The 16,569-nt window shown below is 39.9% G+C and overlaps 2 protein-coding genes across 3 annotated transcripts in view; both read right to left on the reverse strand.

Annotated features, from left to right (window-relative positions):
- The window catches only part of LOC113033255 (uncharacterized), a 47,842-nt gene extending 33,254 nt beyond the window's left edge, over positions 1–14,588 (reverse strand). The window contains exon 1 of the mRNA XM_080287461.1: positions 13,788–14,588. The gene's annotated coding sequence lies outside the window, so the exon portion shown is untranslated. The remainder of the gene's footprint in view (positions 1–13,787) is intronic.
- Positions 1–16,569, reverse strand: part of rasgef1ba (RasGEF domain family, member 1Ba) — a 127,865-nt gene that overhangs the window by 66,983 nt on the left and 44,313 nt on the right. The gene's annotated exons all lie outside the window — the stretch shown is intronic.

Below are 16,569 nucleotides of genomic sequence, written 5' to 3' on the forward strand. Positions count from 1 at the left end.
AAGTGAAAGAAACTTTAGTTGCTGCAAAACTGCTGAAAATTAGTGGTTATTGGTGTCAGGCAGGCTGGTCGGATTTTTCAGAAATCGTTGATGTACAATCACCTCTCAGGTTTCCAGAGAATAATGCAAAAAAAGAGAGAGAAATTCTGGGTGTAAATGCCTTGTTGAGAAGCAAAAGACCACACCAGGTGCCACTCCTGTCAGCTAAGAAGAGGAAACTGAGTCTACAATTCACACAGGCTCACCAGAAATGAACAACAGAAGACTGGAAAATTTTGCTTTTTCTAATGAGTCTCTGTGACATTCAGATTGTAGAGTCAGAATTTAGCATAAACAACATCCATCCTATTGTAGCAACAGATCAGACTGCTGCTGCTGGTGTAATGGTGTGGGGAACATCATTTAAACACCACAGCCTACTGACGCATCTTCTGACGGCTGCTTCCTGTATGGTAAATTGTTCAATGTATTGGGATTTGTTGGAATAGAAAATTCTCATCATGGATGTGCAGCAGTTCTGTGATGCTATCAGGTCAATATGGACCGAAATTTCAACAGGATGATTCTAGCACCTTGTTGGATCTATGACATGCAGAAGTACGACAATTCAGAAATTAAAAAAGACTTGGTACTAGCAAAGCGTACCTAATAAAGTATCCGGTGAGGTTTTATTAATGTGTATGGCCAAAAGCAATTACTGGCTCCGACTGGTTTGCATGTTTCTGATTTTTAAAGGAATTCCATTAAACCAGGTTTAGGTTTGATTGATGTTCTAAATTAGTTTCTTTTATACAAAACATTTGGATTTTACCATCCATCCAGAAAAACCTTTGTAGGATCAGTGTATCCACCCTCATCCTTGAACTGAATCTTATGCATACGAAGCGGCACATACAGTGCGGGCTGATGCTCTGGCAGGGCAGCAGCTGTGGTCAGCTCTTCAAAAGCAGCATCGTGAAACGATTGTGCTTAAAGTGACAGCGGGAGGTTCAAATGTGGTCTTTGCAGATCAAACGACCTCCGTAGCTTCAGGGCATTGAAGGCTACGCACACTGAATTGTGGATTTTTAAGCTTGCACTGTGAGGCATGAATATGTAGCTGTGTGTTTGTAACAGAAAGCACTCAGCATCTAACGCAGGGAGATTAAACAGGATCTGGTCTGTTGAAGGGACAGCGAAAGACTAAAGTTAGGGAGGCTGGCTGGTGGCTGAAGGGTCACTGATTTGAGTGCTGCCACGACAATATAACAGGGGAGAGAAAATTATGCAACAGCAGAGCGACTGCAAAACCTCCATTGGCCTACCGCAGCTTTAGTAATTGTTCAGAACAGTTCCTAGCTGTGAATGCAGTGGGAAACATTTGATGAGAGAATTAATGGGAAAATGCATACATGCATTTTCAGGCAAACGCCTGTGACGGACTACAATTTAAACACCGATGCAATCTGACGTCTGTTTACGAAACAGTTTAATTGCTGTGCAACAACGAGTGATGTTTCAATTCAAACAAGCCTTGTAATTCAAATTAAATGAATAAAACCGTCAGCTAAACTAATATAAAACATGTCTATGATACATGCAGCACCAAACACAATCAGCCCAGCGACAAACTGTAGACAGTCCTGTGAGTCACATCGGTGAGCATGCTGTGCCTTCTGGGAGAGCAGATGATTGGAGAAGCAACAACAACAGGAGACAACAAACTGGTCATTAAATTAAGAATTACACAGGAGTGTTTAGACAGCTAAGTGTCCCTCTCTATCTTAACAGGTTTGTTGTGGAGCCTCTCTCTGCAGCTGCAGCAGCCTCAGAGTGCTGGCACGTCAATACTTGTGATATACATGTTTCATTTTAAATACAGTTATTATCTCTATAAAACATTATAAAACAATAGAAACACTGATATTTTCCATGTTGTGAGGGAAACTCAGCAATAGGGATGGGTATCATTTAGGTTTTATCCGATACCAGTACCAAACCGGTACTTTTGAAACGGTGCCGGTGCTTAAACGGTGCTCAAACCGGTGCTTACATAATGAAGAACACAAACTTTGTCCAAAAACCTCTCATGTTCAGCTGTTTTTTTGTAAAAAGATAACAATGTTAGCCTTTTCTGCAGCTATGGGGCATATATGGTATCACTCTTGGCTGGAAGCAGTGCTTAATCAACGGAGGAAAAAAAACACCAACTTTGTCCAAAAACCTCTCATGTTTAGCTGTTTTCCACTTTTTCTTTGGTCATTTTAGCCTTTTTGGCCAGGGTGAAGGGAGCATCTGCCATCAAACAAGAAGACAGCCGCATGTAGCTATGATGATGTTTGCTAGTTCACCTTACGTGCATTAATGTAATAACGTGGTTAGCCTACTCAACGTAAATTACACACGAACAACATTAAGCTACTCACCCAGAGAAGAACGGCTGCTGCTGCATCATCATCCGTCATCATTTCTGCTACACTGGCAGGGCTAGGGGCCAGGACTCTAATCTTAGGGTTTTTGGGGGATGTTGCTAACTCTGGGTCCGATAACAGGCACCACACCCGCAGTAGATGTGCTCGATGTGAGGTCTTGCAGCAAGCTATCAAATACGGCGCATTTCTCGGCTTTTAAAAAAACCCTATGCATCGCCAGGTGTTTCATCAGATTCGAGGAGTTACCTCCTTTGCACAGTATCAGCTTAAAGCACTTGTTGCTGCTGAGTTTGCATCTTTTGCTGTGAAGTACAGCCAGACTTTTGACCGCTTCGCCTTGGAGTTTTTAATCTGTAGCTCTGCTCTAAAAGAACCTACGTACCTGGGCCCGCCTACTACGCTTGCAAAGGTAAAATGATTGGCTAGAATCCAAAGTGTGTGACATCTCAGGAAAAAAAAAAGCACCGAAATAAAGCACCGAAATGTGGGCTGCTTTTCGGCCTGGTTACTACCGTTTATGTCAGAACCACCGGTACCCATCCCTACACAGCAAACACCTTGATTCTGCCAAAGGTTGCCACTGTTTTGGTCTCAAATCTTTCACTGTGTCGAGTCAATTTAACCACAAATGTACATGCTCTGTCAGCGATGGTGTGTCGACTGCATGCTTCAGAGGACACGGTCATTTGTTCACAGTGTGTTTGACAGAAATTTGATTTGCACAAATGTCATAAATGGCAGCTGCTACTCACCCTCCTCCCTGACCTTCGTTGTGATAGACACGATGACTGTAAGCTCGCCGCGCCCATCAAAACGAATCTTCTGCCATCTTCATCATCTTTAATGAACACTTATCTACAGATGTGAGGAAGCTAGGAGGAAGTAGCTCAGGCTGGACGTCATCCTTGGCAGCCATCAAAGGCCCATTACATAACCTCCTGAGTCAGAAGTGTTTATATAATTATCTTCTCATGCCAGAGCTGCGACTTCATATCTAGGTGACATGTGATATGTTCAGAGCATCGCGTCATTATAGCCGATTATCAGGCAGATTTCAATCTGAACATAGAGTTCAAAGCATAAGAGCTCAGTGCATAATATGACCCAAATACATGAGACCTGAGACTTTACCTTCTAACAACAGCTTTCCGCCATTTATTGTAAAAAAAAAAACCCAAAACAACCCAAACAAGCATGCTCAGTTTTCCAAATTTCACATAAATTTATGTAATAGTAATAACAATAATACTATCATGTGAGGGGGAAAGAAAAGTTTAAACAGTTCTTGCGGTAACATCCAAAAAATGAAAACAAAAACAAAAATCTCACTTTTTGCCCATTTCTTGAGCCAAGTGGAAACTCAGTGAAGCTGAGGTGGAAGTCTGATAAAGCAACACTTTCTGCTATGAATTATGTTCATATGGATCCAAATATTATTTCTACACAAAGAGAAAATGAATATAAAGACAGCTATTTCAGATTTTCTGTTGACTATGTCACCAACAATATTTCCTCATTGTGTTACCAAGTTGCAGACTTCATCATGCAATCATGCACTTGTAATGACACTTGCACTGCTGAACTTTACATTTAGGTTTATACACCAGCAGCCTTGTTTATACTGAATGAAACTGAATTCTTCACCTAACCTTACAAACCCCTAACCACAGTTTTTCTGTTTACTCCAACCCTCCAGCCCAACAATCCCAGGACCCTTCAGAGCAGTTCATAACAGGAAGTGGTTTGAGCTGCATATTATAAAAGAAAAATTGCAGGTTCAAAAAGTGAAGCAAACACACAAGTCCCTTAAACCTCTATTCTTTCCATTGGTCACTAAGAGGGCGATGCTTTTGGCTATAAAAATAAACCTATAGAAGTCTTTGGGAAAGCAGCCCTCAGCATATATTAAATAAAGCATAAGTCAGTTTCACACAACCAGTTTTAAAACATCAAAATAGCAATGGTGAAAAAAAATCATCTTAAATCTTAATTAAATTCAAATTTGATATATGTACCAGATATTCATAATGATATTATGGTGAATGGTCTCTGATGCTCATTTGTCAGTGGAAGCAACTTTAGGTTTAGTGCCTTGCCCAAAGACACTTCCACATTTGGACTGAGTAAATTCAGTAGCTGAACTTGTGGCATATGACATAGGAAAGAATAGAAATTAGGAGAAGACAACATGCAGTATAAACAGTGAAAGAATGGATCTTACCTTTTCCCAACTATTAAAGATTTTCAACTGGCACAAACATTTTAGTATCAGAGGGCTTTGCTTTATTCATGAATGCATTCTGGGTCCGGTGGAATCAAAGCGTGCTCTGACAATAGTCGTGTCAGCACAGAGCTTAGAGGCTGTCAGTCAGGACTGAAGGCTGGAAGGTCAACATTTGAAATCCCTGACCAGATGAATTCAGTAAGAAACAGTGAATCACAAACAGCCTCCTGTCTTTCATTAGTTATTGCTGTGCTTTTGCCTCTGAGCCGGGCCTTTCCTCGTTAATTTCCTCGTTAACCGTTCCCGTGGCCAACAGTAAATTCAGCTAAAGTAGCCGATCCATTATGCAGGTATTTCTCTCTTAGTGTTCATTTCTGTTAAAACTGATTTTTTTTTAACAATTCAACACCTCATCTCAAGATTAAAGAAGCTAGTGCAGTAGTCACAAAAAATGCAGTTCCTCTAATGGCCACACAAGGCCAGTGGGAGGTCGCCTTGTAATCGGAAGGTTGCCGGTTCGAGCCCCGGCTTGGACAGTCTCGGTCGTTGTGTCCTTGGGCAAGACACTTCACCCGTTGCCTACTGGTGGTGGTCAGAGGGCCCGGTGGCGCCAGTGTCCGGCAGCCTCGCCTCTGTCAGTGCGCCCCAGGGTGGCTGTGGCTACAATGTAGCTGCCATCACCAGTGTATGAATGTGTGCGTGAATGGGTGGATGACTGGATGTGTAAAGCGCTTTGGGGTCCTTAGGGACTAGTAAAGCACTATATAAATACAGGCCATTTACCATTTACCATCAACAGAATGACATGAATATTATCCTTAAAAATATTTCACCTGTTTGGATTTGACTTAGAAAGATAAAATTCTACTATTTTATTCTCATGTTGCTTAACTAACAGCGCAGCCATACCGGTGATAACTTAGCACTCTGACCTCTTATGGTCACCTCTGGGTCCCAGAAAAAGCACACAGCAGACTGCTAACGTTGATTGATTGATTTAGGGTTAAGAAACTAACAACTGACTCTCCGGTGGTTGTATACATCTTTTTAATATGTGAATTTTTGTGATTTCCATCTTTTGATATTTTATTTTGTCTTTATTTTTTAGCCTCAGAGCTTGCAGTTTAGCACAAGCTCAACCTGTATCACACCTTGGCAGTTTACTGACCAAAATAAGTGAAAACTTAACTTTTATTAGGCAATTAGCACCTTGCTTCTTTGCTTGCATTATATGATTGAGCCATGTTAACAATAACATGTCATGTTTCTCATTTAACCCTCTCCAGGCAGATTTGCAACAGTTAAGAACTAACAACCTGATTACCCCACATACATATTTTATGAGTTTTTTTTAAACAGAAGTACCACTGCAGGACTTGGTTGTGCATTAGCAACAAAAAACTTAATTTGAGCCTGAGAGGGTTAATATGTGCAAAGGCATGACATTATTAGTTATGACCTGACAAAAAAGACAAAGGAAACATGAATGATGAAGTGCTTGTCTTGTTTTTCTCTAATTATTTTGTAACGTTTCACCTTTCTGGATGAGCCCCAGGTGTTTACACATCTTTTCTGGCACCTAATTGGTCAATTATCATTACTGCGGGGTGGGTTGCAGACAGACACATAGATCCTTCCATTATTCATTCTGCTGTCTGTGGATGCAGACGGTGCACTTTTCTCACTTCAGCCCATCTAAGGGAGTTATTAGTGGGTTGGGAAATGACACAAAATCCCTTTTTGCTCTTTGTCAGTTTCCTCTCATCTCTTTGTCTTTTTTATATTTGTATAGAGGATCATCAGCAGTAAATGGGAGATGAGAGGTTAGGGAGAGGACAAAAACGTCCTTATTTTAAACAAACATTACTTGAAATCAACCAGCCATCTGCACTATGTAGAAAGTAATGACACACACCCCTAGAAATTCTTTCAAACTTTTCCAAAACATAGACTTCCCTGCACTTAGTTATCTTTTGTGTATGAGTTTACTGAAAACATTTTGAATGAGACAAACCTCAGAGCAGAGAGATAAGCAAGGACAGACACAAATTCTGTCCTCCCTGAAAGGAAAACTGAACATTTTTAATCGATAAAGTATTTTTGTCATTGCCCTCAATGAAAGAATATCAAAGGAATTCAGCTTTTATCAGTGGCTTAGGTCCTTGAAATACATGAGCAGCTCCTCATTTTTCTCTGTGAAGTCACTAAGCGTCAGCACTGCTGTTTGTTCAACGTGTGAATCTATTATAGGTTTGTTAGCTTAGAATACATTTTGCCATATTTCCACTGCAAAGCAAAGTCAAGCAAAAGAAGCTACCCTAATCTCCCAGACCCTTCAGGAACCTGACAGCTCCAGTTTGTTTTTAGCAGTCTGGTTCAGTTTGTTTGCTACAAAGCTGTAAGTCAAAACGATCATCCATGATGTCCTAAAACCTGTGAGAGAGGGAGTGCAGGCGAACACTGAACCCACTGCCTGAATACGGTCTTCAAATTACAGAAAAGGGAGTTGGTCTATACACTAAAAGTACCCTTCTAGTTGAAAATAGTTTTTTAGTAAAAGTGACATGTACATTATTATTGTTAATATTAGTATCATTATTATTTGTTACGGATATCCTGCTCGTTTTTCCGCCGTTAGCCGCTGTTAGCTGCTGTTAGCTGCTGTTAGCAAGTGTTAATGAAGCTGTCTTTGATGTAGATTTAATTGCTGGACTCTGACACTTACTGAATAAAGTATCATATGATATAGAAGACAGATAAGACAATTATAATCTATCTGTTTATGAGAGGGAAAGTGTGAGGGGCGGGGGGTCTAATCTGGTGACAATAAGTATTTGCAAGAATATCAGGAACAATCATCTATGCTTATGCGAGTTTTCGTGTGTAACAGCCCCAAATTCAGTTCAGGAGATGAGGCTTGAAATGAGAAACAAGAGGAAGAGATTTTATTGGGTTTTCTTTGCCCCCCTCAAACCTCAAAATAACTTGTGGTGAATCTATCCTACTTCACTTTAAAAATCCCTATGTAGTCTTCAAAGAGCTCGTTCTTTCCATTGAACATGCATGATATCACTGGATTCCACAGTTGCTGATGGCATGTAAGGGTAGAGCGGGTGACAGCATACAGCACACTCGCATAATCCTGAGGCCAAAGTACAGCTATCAGTGGTATGTAAGCATCCACACGCATGTAAGCTTCAGCTGCTGCCAAATGCTCTGCACGGTGATATAACAGATCAAGGACATTCCAGCAACAAGTCTGAAATACTGATGATGTTTCTTCATTTCAGAACTGTTGAATTTTCTTAATATAACTGAAACTGTATGGATTTATCAGAGGAGAATTTTTTGTTGTTCATTTTGTACTTTAGCCAGATGCCATGCTACGGAAACAAATTAGCCCAAAATATCACATCTGCCACATCTGCCACATCTCCATAAAAACATGTTTTTGCCTACAGTGCCTGTCTCTCAGTGTATTTCAGAGTTAGATTTCTTTTCCAACCAAGAAGCTCATAAGTGGTTATCACACAGCTTATTTTAACATCTTGATCTGTATCAGCATCTTGGTTGCTCATGCACATTTTAAAATATCTTTGATGAATATTTTGGTTGATCAACTCTGTTAGATCATAAAACTCCGATGGGTCTCATTAAGATTTCATCTTTAATGGGTTTTCATTCTCAGACTTTGCTTCCACTCTTAGCTCTCAGCCAGAACATGAGGCTTATATCAGCCGTCATAGTGAGAAGAAATATGCTCGCTCCTTCCTTGTGCTTAACCACAGGGCTGTCTGACAGAGAGATGCTTTCATGTTATAGAAGATACACGAAAGCCACACATAAACCCATTCACTTAGTTCACGCTATTTACACAAACAGAGTTCAACTGGAGGTTGTCTGAATATTGATGAGGTTGAATGGCAAAAGCACACAGATCACAAACACTGTGTCTCAGTGCTGACAAGAAAGTGTTGAGTATGTAAGCATCTACAATTATAAAGTCCTGTGTGCATGACTACGGTAATTTTTTTTAGCCAGTTAGCTTTCATCATCCATTTTTACTCATGCACCACAGCTTTGACCCTTTGACCCTTACCCTGCATGTAAGTATGCACATATCCAACACAGTAGAATCCTATATTAAAAGGTTTTTAACCTGCAGCTGTGAAATGGTCAAGTACGCCTATATAACAACGAAGCAGTTAATTTTCCAGTCAGTTCACAGCCAGTGAGAGGTCATCCCAACTCCTGCCTGCTGAAAGTGTAAGGAAAATCTGTCATGACAACCATTGTCTACAAGCTTCTTTACACACAACATTAAGCAAGTTGTTCAGTGTAGGAGGGAAGGAAAAAGCAAAAATGCACATGGTGACAAATGCTGCAAAAAAATTAGTGCCAGTCATGGAGCAGGTTAATGAGAATCCACATGCAAAAAGCAGAAACACTTAACCTGTGCATCTTATTGCAGCCTATTTTTAGTTTTAAACGTGGCAACCTTTTTATTTTTGCTTTCTAGGATAATAGTTTTGTATGGAAGGGTTTGGCTTTGAGCATTTTTATATGCTATGATCCAGTTTAATGTTAGTGGTAGTCCCAAATTTCTTTCTATTTGAAGGCTGTCAGATGAACAAAGTGGACAAATGTCAGCCCTAGGGGTGGCCCTACATGCCAATCTTGAAGAGAACAGTGATATTTAAAAATGAAACATCAAATTAATCCATAACCTTTTAATAAGCCGTAACAGCTCTTTGTTTACAGGTTTGGTAATGTAATGGGCTCACTCTCCTTACTCAAATTTTAAATGTAATTCACTGGAGAAAAAGAAACAAAACAAAATTTCACTAAACAAATTATTTTTTTCACAATATAATGGATGCACTAAAAAACAAACAAACCACAAACTAAAATTCTAAAATCATGTTTATTTGTGTGAACAGACTGGCCTGGGATTGGATCAATCTACCGGCCCCAGTTATTCTTTCAGCTACCCCTGTCATCAGCACCCTCACACAGACCAAACTCACACTGCAAACATCTTGCAAACCTCCGTGGCTTTTATTGTGAAATGAAATATATTTGTTGCAGAGACTAGTGCTGACACTTGGTTAAAAAAAATGATGGAAAAATTTATTTCTTTTTTGGTTCATTTTCTGGCACAGCTGTTTCTCACCAGTAACTCCAGTAAAACTAATAATAACATAAAAATTCAGAGGGTCGTATCTTTAAATTATGTGCCCAATTTATTGGAAAAAAACACCGTATTTCACCTTCCATATTTAACCTTTTTCACATTTTTCTTTATGTCTGGTTTACAGATTGTGTGTGACACCATTACAAATATAGATATGACTCTGCCACACAGTGATCTCATTATAACTCGCAGGTTTGGAGATTTGGTTTGCAAATTAGACACCGCGCCACATGCATACAATCCAAGCATCCCCCACCCTGTTGTAAAAAGCCCCTGTCAATCAAAGCAATGTGAAAAAGGAACAGTGACATAATGGATGAGCACAAACAATAAAAGTGCTAATTACTGAGTCATTAATTATCTGGCAGCTTTACAATACGGCCCTTTGGATCAGAGAACTGAAAACAGTCGCTCTTATTACGCCTCTGCAAACAACTGAGCACTTGACCTTTCGAAATCAATGAAAGCAGCCTCGTTGGCATTTTGCAAAGCTGCCAAAAAAGGAAAAAATAAGTGGCTGTCCACACCTGTGGGAGCTGTGAGCAAGATGATTATTTATTGATAAACCAAAAGCCATTAAAGCACACGCACACACACACGACGGAGGTCCACGTGACACCTGTACATACAACATATGGGCTGGCATATTAGGGCTTTTGATTGTTACAGTTACAGAGATGAAGCTTTCATTGGAAAATGTAAGGTTTAGTTAAATTGTATTTTTAACTTGTTTATTTTATATTATTTAGTATTCATGGTTTTTCTCCTCTCTTTTAAAGAAGATACATTAAATTACCTTTATTATGAAAAGGCTCAGTATCTTCTTTCAAGACTTTAACAGAAGTTCTCTCTGAGAACTGAACTGAACACATTTACAAAATGTGATACATTTCAGATGTTTTTCTGCCATTATATGCTCTATAATATCTGTTTCATACAAAGATTTTCTGTGGTTATATTTAAGTACTCAAAACTAATTGTGAAGACAGCATTATATTGTTGGTTAAGTACGTCATAGTTGCTTCATAGTAACCACTGATTTGAAGCCGAACGAGGATAAGATGGCTTTAATAAATCAACTAAAATCACAATCTTTTCCCAAACTTAAATTTTTGTTGCCTAAACCACATGACTAAAGGTGTAAACCATCCAACTGAGCCCTCCATCCACCCCATCACCTCAGTGTGACTTTTGTGTGTTACATAAGTTTTAATTTCTTATGGTTGCACAAAAACAGTCCACTAAAAAACAAAAAACAAAAAGAAAGTTCACAAAAACAAAACAAAACACATTTACCTGCACCTTTGAATTTCTTCCACATACGAACTTGTTTGTGGCCTTTGTTATAAACAACAGGGAGCTGGTCGCAGCCCTAATTAATTAGTCTGGACTTTGCCGTCCTCGCAGTAACTGTCATTGACTTCTAAACTCTAGCCGCTCCAGTTGTGCCAGCCAGAGAATGCAAATCTACAAATCCTTATCCTGTTGTACAATTTAACAAATGGCTTAACAAATGTCACTTAGCAGAATAAAAAGCCTTTGCTTGCCACAGGCCATGATTTATCATGAATAAAACATGGATCGACCCCTTAATATTAAGTGAGAATATCCCCTCCTTTGAGGGGCTTACATTATAATTTTTTTCTCGTTACAGTAAAATGGCAAACAAAGGCAGTTGCTTATTAGCCCGTTTGAGCTGAAATCTGCCTTGTTTAATAGCCGATATATGCATAATTCTGCCCGTCTTCATTGCATAAATTTCTAATATCTAGATTTCTTTGTGAGGCTTTGTGTTCGGGTGTGATAAGAAAAGCTGTTTTTCTCATGATCGCCCCCAAGCTTCAGACATGATTTGACAGAAAAATAAAGACATTGTGGCTGCAAGATGGCAGAAACTACAGCAAAGCTCATACGTGTTACATTTAGGTATGCAGGAATACATCTATATGCCCTAAAACATCCTTTCATATAAAATGACAATACAGCTATAGATGCTGACATCTAAAATTTATACCTGTATAAATTATTTTTATACAGTTTTAATTTTTTTTGCACACTGTGATGTCATTTGGTAGCCTTGGTAGCCGGGGGTCGGTCCACCATGGCCTGCGCTCCTGGCCGCCGCCCAGCACACAATGTACCCGGCCCCTATGGCGCCTCCTGCGGGTGGTGGACCTGCAGGAGGATAGGCCCATGTCCCTATTTCAGGCTGTGCCCGGCCAGCCACCAGACGCTCGCCCTCGGAAACCCTCCCCGGGCCTGGCTCCAGGCCGGGACCCTGGTAACCCCATCCCGGGGAGGGTGAACTGTTCACTTGATATTTTACTCATAGGGGTCTTCTGAATCGTTCTTTGTCTGGTCCCTCACCCAGGACCAATTTGCCATGGGAGACCCTACCCTATGCAAAACCCCCAGACAACATAGGGGACACACAAACCCCTCCACCACATTAAGGTAGCGATTTGCGGAGGGAGGAGTCCCCACCGGGAGGAGGCCCCGGGGCAGACCCAGGACACGCTGCAGAACGTCTTGGTGCTCCCCCTGACAAGCTGGAGGAGGTGGCCAGGGAGAGGGAGGTCTGCCCCCCGCAACCCGGCCCGGATAAGCAGAAGAAGATGGATGGATGTAATGTCATTTCATTTTTCTATAAATATAACACACCAATAGATTTAGTCAGAATAGCTAAATGAATAGTTTCATCAGCTATTCCTCATGTTTTACTGAGTAAATCTAGTTACATTAAGATAAGATTTGTTGCTATGAAAAGAGATATTTGGAAAAAGGTATTATTATTATTATTATTATTATGTGGGGTCAGGATTTAAGACTATATTTTCAAGCACTTTTTCCATTTTGCATTTCTCAAATGTAAAGAAAAAAAGGGTTTAATCATTTTCTCACTCAAAACCAGGAGATGATGCTTGGAGCCTCCTCCCCATAATGTCAGCTAATATGAGAGCTTATGGATCACTGCCTAAACTCATTAGCCTCACTGTTTCTACCATCACTGTGCTCATAAAGGTGTCTGATGCAGGCATCAGTTTCAGTCATTATCAGAGCGCACAAGTCTGGTGTTATAGAAAACTGTGCAGCTTTGTAAGCCCAGGATTCAACTTTGTTCTACATGTTTTGTCTATTTTTTTTTTTTTTTAGGAGCAGCTGGAAATAGTGCAAACAAACTTCTGCTTTTGGTTTGTCACAGGCTCTCAGCAGCCATGTTGATCCTATTATTCGCTGTTAATCTATTAATGTTAATTAATGTTATTAATGTTAATCTATTCGCTGATGTTTGTCCCTTTTTGGAAAAACATGAAATGCAAATGTCCTTGTTTTCATTCCATCTTCTTTGTAGGCTTCTAGGAAACTGTTTTCATTTTGTGAGGATAAGGACGCACATTTGCACAAACAAAAAAATCCATAAAGACAAAATATATTAAAAACAGACAAAGTTTTGTTTGATAGTGGATCTGTTCCAGTTTGACTTTGTTGTTAATGCTAGAAATTTGGCTGAATTTAACATGGAAAACCTTTAATTAATGCAGTTTTAACTACATTGCTTTGCAAAATACTTGCATGCAGAAATGAGTACAAAATGTGTTTTTTAAAAACTGTCCAGCATAAATAACAGCAGATGAAAGTATGTCTGACTGTGTGACTCCGAAATCCTGTTGGATTTCAGGAGCTGAAAACAAGTTATATAAGCTTTTATTGAGCCAACATTTGTAAATGAACTTCTTGTGTTCAGTCATATTCATGCAGCCAACCTACACCGCCTCTAAAGTCAAGCTTTAATAAGATAACCCTCCTTATTGGGGTTAATCAGCTTAAACTGTTCTCTGCAGCTCTGTGCAACCTCCCTCCCCTGACAGGTTGGAAAGTCACTAAGCCAATTCCTCTTGGATTACTGGATTTGGAGAGAAGGGAGTGGAGGAAAAAGGGAGAAAATCTGCATACTTACCAAAGTAGTAATGTGGACCCTCTGTCACATGGGAAGCTAACAGGGGGGAAAGGCGATTTACTGTTTGTCAAGTGTGCGAGGTGTGTTTTTCAGTCTTTAAGGCACTCAGAGAGCAACTATTCCCTAATGTGAAAGAAATCTAGTCAGTCAGAGTTGTTTGTAAGTATTCCACCGAAAGCAGCAGTTTGCCACCTTTTGGACTTGTGACCCCTTGAGATGAAAGCATACAGGATACGACCCAAGGGCTGAGGGCAATTGAAAGTGTTAGAAAGTTTGATTTCAAGGATTTTAATAGGATTATATGAACTGTATTTGTTGTAAGGACAAAAACAAGCTTCAAATAATATTGCTGTTCTTTTTTAAACTGTGTCAAGGATAAAAAAAAACCTTGACACAGCTGTGATCCGTATGGCAGAACGCTGCTGCAGGACTGCTCTCCCTTCCCTACAGGACATTTACGTCAGGAGATGCTGGACTAGAGCAACTCAGATTTTGAAGGACCCGTCGCATCCCAGCAAAGAATTGTTCTGAAATCAGGCAGAAGGTTCTGCACCATCTGAACAAAAACTGAGAGGCTCATTCATATCATCCTGATCCTTTTGGTCTTGCTATAGCACAAGACACTTTAACACCATTCCCACGCAATGTATACAAGCTGTAAATTTCCAGATTGTTTTATTTTATTTCTATTTATATAATGTACATAACTCACACACTTGCTGCACATAATGTCCTCTTTGTATATATTCATTCACTGTATATAAAGTTCTGTCTGTCTGTCTCTTTTTTTCTTTGCACAGTCGAGGAGCGTATCAGGTGACTGCATGTTATACCTGTATAACCATGCACGTGACAAATAAAGAATCTTGAAGTTTGAATTTAGAAACTAATGTATCTAGCAGCGGTCAAAGAGTGAATGATGTCAGTTTTAACAGAGTCAAAAACCCTCTCAGTCCACTTCTTCACTCATAAGCTACCAGACCTTTAATGATATCTCAGTTAGCCATCTCCTTGTTTGGTCAGAGATAATACTCCAAAGGTCGTGGGTCAGATTTGGTCTTTGTTTTAATGCTGGAAGGTTAAGTGGAAGGAAAAGGCTTTAAGGACTCAGAGTCAAAACATTCAACTTCAGCTTTTCATCAAAGCAATCGAGTTCACGAGTCACCGCACAAATATCCGCTTCAGGAGTTCACGTCAGAGTCTAGTTCCTGAAATGCAAAACATTCAGCTATGTTTATTTGTATTTGTAAAGAAGCGTTTCCACACACCATGTTTTTTTTGTTGTTTTAGGATGTATGGCAGCATAAATGCTGGTAAAATAAAAGGAGACATATGCACCGATTTCTTATTATAAGTGCTTCACATCAGCTTTGAAAACACAGAGTTCCTCGGCTTTGGCCTGGATTGTTTTACTAAGAAAGTCAGTAACTCTAAACAGGCCACATCAGGTCATTGATATTAGATTTCAAACATAATATAAATAGCTTTAGAACTCTGAATCTCACATCTGTGAGTTCAAACAGTGCTGTTTCTTTCATCTAAAACTGCCAAAATCTGTCAAAACAAGCTATATGTCAATCCTAGTCATTTTCTTCCATCTACACTACAACAGCATAACTCACTTTTTGCTTGGAGTCATCAGGACGCAGCAGCTAAGGTGCTAACAAAAACTAGCGCATCACACTTTTTCTTGTCAGGACAATTTTAAATTCTGTTTCTTAACCATTCTTTCAGCGGCTTCCAGTAAAATACAGAACTAATTTTAAAATTCAGAGGCGTGCAGGAACAGACTCCCGCTTGTACAGAAGAATTCATAAGACCTTGTTCCAGCAATCAGTGCTTCTTATCATCAAATCAGGCCCCGTTGTCATATTTGAAATCCAGAGCCGACCACATTTTGGAGGCTGTGTCGCTTAAACATCAGACAAACAACCATTCCCGCTCACATACACAGCGAACACCAATTAACAATCACAAACTAACCTAGCATACAGGTTTTTGGATCGTGTGAGGAAAACTCAAAACAAAGCAGCTGTTATTAATTAACTCGTTAATTTTTTTGAATTGCAGCTCAAGTAAATGCCCTGTTAAAAAGAGACGTTTTTAAGACTTCAGAAGATGCACAATGTCTCCAGAGTCAGGGAGGTAACGTGCTACATCATCATCATCACAATACAGCAGACACAACCTTCATCGTCGTCCCTTATGCGACAAATAAATGTTCCATGAAGCGCTGTTGCTATTTTCATCCTTCTCTTTAAGGGGAGAGCAGTCACCACTTGAAGCAGCACTTGTAGTGTTAATCTGGGTGATAACATCCAGAACATACACTTCCTTCCCTTAGTTCAGAGTATGTAGAGGTTATCTCTGCTATTCATGTATGTGTTTGAGTGGGTGTTCATTCACATGCAATGAATGCAATATTCCCTAGACCCTCATCCTCACCTTAGCCATTACAACTAAGTTAGAAGCCCCAAATGTTAGCCAATGTTAGCCTTCTCTTTAACCGTTTGAGGTTCCTTTGGAGGAACGTGAAAAAGTTAGAACAGAACAAAATACTCACTTTCCTAAAAAAAAACTACTCACTCGGATTTCTAAATCTTAGACTGGATCTCACAAAGATATCTGTAAGAGTGCACGCACATGTAAAAGAAGTACGAGCCTGGCTTAAGGCCAACGTCCAGGCCGTGACTAATAATCACAAGACCAGCAGGCCATGAGACTTGTTTGCAAGGAGCTAACCGTTCAGCACAAACACATCCAAACACGTTCCCCCTCTGAA

This window comes from Astatotilapia calliptera, chromosome 12, assembly GCF_964374335.1.
Source record: "Astatotilapia calliptera chromosome 12, fAstCal68.1, whole genome shotgun sequence".
Taxonomy (NCBI): domain Eukaryota; kingdom Metazoa; phylum Chordata; class Actinopteri; order Cichliformes; family Cichlidae; genus Astatotilapia; species Astatotilapia calliptera.